The sequence below is a fragment of the Monopterus albus genome, unplaced genomic scaffold (genome assembly GCF_001952655.1).
Source record: "Monopterus albus unplaced genomic scaffold, M_albus_1.0 scaffold238.1, whole genome shotgun sequence".
NCBI lineage: Eukaryota > Metazoa > Chordata > Actinopteri > Synbranchiformes > Synbranchidae > Monopterus > Monopterus albus.
This window is the reverse complement of record NW_018128118.1, coordinates 397,274-401,641: the sequence shown is the minus strand read 5'-3', so window position 1 is coordinate 401,641 and position 4,368 is coordinate 397,274. Positions and strand designations below refer to the sequence as shown.

Genomic DNA, 4,368 nt, shown 5'->3' with positions numbered 1-4,368 from the left:
GTCGTTAGGAGCTAGCACTAGAATCGTAAGACAACTGTAAGGTACAGTGAGACAATCAGTTGTTTAAGACCAAATGACAAACCAGCCATGTGACCGCGTCATCTCCCATCTCCTGTGCGATATAACCAACCCCACCCGCCCCTGCTCAACCAAATGGAGTATTTCCAGTAGGTGAGAACATGTGTGACTCAGAATATCTCTAGTTGTGTGCTACACGTGTGAAAGGGCAACTCTGGACAAAGTCAATGTATGAAAATGGCTTGAGTTTATAAAAGTGACTGGGGTACCAGCACAGGAACAAGTGCTTGTTCAGTTAGACTGGATGTATAGTAATGTGAGCAGTGTGGTGTGTTATTAGCATCTTTGGTGTCATGAGGGAAGAAAGCAAAGACTCTCACTGTCACTAGTAGGTGGAGAGGTAATTTGCTCCACACAGCTTTCCAAGTCATGGAGTTCAGAGGATACTTGGGACCTAGGAAAAAGAAACAACAGTGCATGGTGAGCGACAGGAGGGAGGGCAGAGGTAAAATGCTAACAAAAAGAGATGACAAGGATATTGTAATTGTGGACCCAATAATACAAATGGTAGCTCAATGTCAGATCATATGACAAATGTCACTATCAAGGTTTGCATGAGAAAAAATCATTCTAATTCCACATTAGCTTCTCAGTGAACATCGGTTTCATTTCATAAGACAGTGGCAGGGGGTGTGCATCTTCCACTTCAAGTTACAAAAAATAAATAAATAAAAATTTGCACACCGTAACAGTGAGCAAAACAAAAGCAGTGCAAACCTAGAGAGAAAAATCATAGGTGCAACAACATTTACACAAAAGCTTGTTATGATCTGATTGTATCACTGATAACTGCCTGCTTGTTAGCTACCAGGGTTTGGTGGACAAAAAAAATATAATGCAGTAAAATTTACCAGCAGGTATTTGAGAAACATCTGCTCTTTTTTTTTGTCTAGTTGCAATGAGTGGGAATCATTAGTGCCAAAGCAGGAGCTCATGGTGAAATAAAAAAGTTGCAATAGAACAGAAGGCAGCACAATAGAGAAAAATCTGTTAAAGGCTTTGTCAGATTTATAATACATTGTCTTTTCTGACTGTATTGCTGATTACTCACCTGGCAGTCTGCTACCAAAGTACAAATAGAAAAAGGGCATTTCAAAAACAGATGTTTTACTTTATAGGCATGTCTGTTCCTCTAAGATGGTTACAGCCTTTTTTTTATATCTGTAGTTGTTGCAGTGAATAATATTGCAAGTGAGGACATTACATGATACTGACAGTATACAGATGGTGCGATGAAAACCAGGCTATCGGGTACAAGGTTCATTTCTGTAATTATTTCATATGTGAGTTTCAAAATCGTTTCAGGGCTCAGTGGATGCTTTCGCAAGGCCCCTCAGCTTCTAGCTCTATCAGGTGAAAAACTAGAAGAGGGTTTAAGGGAGGAAGGAGGCCCATCTTTGACAAGACTTGTTTTGATATTGCAGTTAGCTTCCCTTTTAACAAGTAGTTTTAGCATGTATCTCATGTTCCCAGAGGTAAAAAGAGAACACAGACCAAAATGACTACTCTGAGGAGTGTGGTGCCTTTTAAACAGTGCATCTGTATGTGTGTGTCTGTGTGGGCGCACATGTGCACACATGCGCATGTGGGTGGGACAGATTCGGGAATAGAAGGTATCTAAGCAGAGACAGAGGCAGGTGAAAGGAAGAGAGAGAGACAGATAATGAGAACCAGGGGGAGGTGATGCTGGCATGGGGAGAGGAAGATAGAGACCAGAAATAGACATGCAAAGAGCAAGGTGGTGAGTCAGAAAATGAAAGAAGAGAGAGGAGGAGGGGAGGGACGGAGTGAAGCAGGGAGAAAGTGAGAGGAGGAGTGAAAATGCATAAGAAAGATGAAGGTGGGAGACAGAGAAGGAAGATGAGAAATCGGAAATGTGAAAAAAAAGAGATGCTGCATGAAAAATAGAGCAGGAGAGAGTGAGAGAGAAAATATTGGAGAAAAATTGTTTGCAAATAAAAGCAGAGTTACTAGAGCAAGATACAGGGAGTACGAAAAGACAAAAAGAGGAAGAAAAAGAGACAAATAGACCTGTGAGGCTGAGGCACACCGGGAACCCTGAAAAAGCTGAAAGCATACAGAATTGCAGCTGGAACCACAGGGAGTACCACACATACACAATCCCTTTGCATATGTAATGTAGCGATGTGTTCTCGAGTGTGGACTGCAATAGGGGAAAGGGGCACTTATAAAATGATAATCACTTTTATTGGCCAAGTATTACATACAAAAGGAGTTTGTCTCTGCTACAGAGCAGAGGTATTCACCTCCGGTGCTAACTCACACACACTGATGGCGACACTGTCCCTGAAAGGTGTTGCTCTGACCATCAGGAGAAATGTGGGATTCAGTGTCTTGCCCAAGGTCACTTTGAGATGTGGACTGGGGAGAACAGGAATCGACCCACTGACTTCCAGTTAGGGGACGACAGCTCTACCTCCTGAGCCACAGCTGCCCCTTAAAAGGCTCTAAGATAAAAGCAAAGCACAAGAAGAGACAGAGACGGAGGCGAAGGTTAAACAGGTGAACCAGAACATGCTTGGAGAGTTGAGCACTTTGCTTGGAGTGCATATAAACACACACACTTTTAAAAGGCAGATTATCTGTCCCCACCTATATCCCTGTTCTGAACCCCTTTCCCTGTTTCTAACAGCATGTAGCCTTGGTACAAAAGTGACAGAGACATTGAAAAAAAAACATACAGGAAGAGGAGGAGGAGACAGTGATGATGGTTGGGGTCGGGGAGAGGTAGACCACTGTGTGTGTGTGTGTTGCCTTAAAGAAGCATCAGTCAGTACCAGCAGCCATGGGGTGATATCAAATGGCATATTTAAGTCTGACACACCGTGACAAATATATTGTCACAAGAAAGCAACAGTAAGCAGTGGCAATTAGCACAACCCTCTCTGTCTGTTGCTGCTTTGTCCGTGTTGTCCACAGGATTGTGAGCGTGTGTCTGTGATTGACCACTGCCAGCTGATACTGTAGTGGGTGTGTAATGGTGAGAAAGTGTGCCGCACTAAACTAAATGAGGCTTGCTAGGTTTACGTGCCTCAGGACACTTGATTTTGGGTCTATACTATATACTGTATAAGACAAGTGCATGAGCAAAATGTATAATTACAATCTACACTTAACTGAGTGCATGGGTGTTTCTAACTGTATTGGTAAAGTGTGTTTGACTGTACAATATCTCTGGGGTCCATTTAAAACACCACAAGGTGTCAGCCTCATCTAGCCGGGTGTATGTGTGGAACTTGGTTGTGTCTGAGCTCACAGAGGCAAAACATCCATATACAGTGGGATCAACATACTGTACGGTATGTGATGATCTTACTTTAGTGAAGAAAAATATCAAGAATGGGAAAACAAGGAAGGAAACGTGAAGAGAAACATTATATGAGAATAAAAAGAGATAAGAGAGACAAAGCAGGTAGATGATGCAACCAGAAAGCACAGCATTAATAGTTTTATATTGAATTTAAAATAAAACTATGAGGTTGCGAGGTGCCCATTATGTGCCATATAGTCCTACAGCATCAAAACATCAGGCCCATGACACTAAACACACCAGCAAAGCAGATGAGAGTTCAGTAAGGAGACAGCTGTGGAGAAGAAGCTGTTCCTGAGTCTACTTGTTTTGGTCCGAAGGCTCCTGAAGCGCCCCCCAGAGGGCAGGAGGTCAAACAGTTTGTGAGCAGGGTGAGAGGAGTCTAATATGTGCATGTATTTTACCTGCTGAAGCCCACAAACACGTCAAAGGCAAGGTTCATTTTGGCCTGTTATCGCTTTACATCACAGAGTCAACGTTAGTTAGAGCTGATATGACCCTACTGTTTGTCATTTTAAAAGGGAACGGTGACAATGAACACCAGCTAAAAATGGGAAGCTGCTACCTGAATGATCTCTATTAATACTGATACTCTGCTAACTAAAGTGTTGGAAGAGTCACTTACACTTGTGCACATCATTTTGACTGTTAACACTGAGTGAAGCTGATGGGCGTCAGCATGGAGAATATGTAAATATGCCCACCCCTTCTTCTTTGCCCACATGGATAACCAATTTGGACATAAAAATGGGGAAAGGAGACAGGTTTGCACCCCCAAATTCCAGTGTACAGTAAATGATGAAGGACAAATTCACAGTCCTTGTTTTGTGCAAAATGACATTCCAAGGTTTATCCATCCATCCATTTTCCTCCGCTTATCCGGGACTGGGTCGCGGGGGCAGCAGTCTAAGCAAAGATGCCCAGACTTCCCTCTCCCCAGTTTCTTCCTCCAGCTCCTC

At 42.8% G+C, this 4,368-nt stretch overlaps 1 long non-coding RNA gene across 2 annotated transcripts in view; it reads right to left on the bottom strand.

Annotated features, from left to right (window-relative positions):
* Positions 1–263: 263 nt before the first annotated feature.
* LOC109971930 (uncharacterized) overlaps positions 264–4,368 on the bottom strand; it is a 10,081-nt gene continuing 5,976 nt past the window's right edge. Inside the window, exons 2-3 of one of the 2 annotated variants that reach the window (XR_002276615.1) lie at positions 2,346–2,546; positions 264–472 (exon numbers count right to left, since the gene is read on the bottom strand). This is a non-coding gene — a long non-coding RNA (uncharacterized LOC109971930). The remainder of the gene's footprint in view (positions 473–2,345; positions 2,547–4,368) is intronic. The other variant, XR_002276614.1, reaches the window with a different exon arrangement.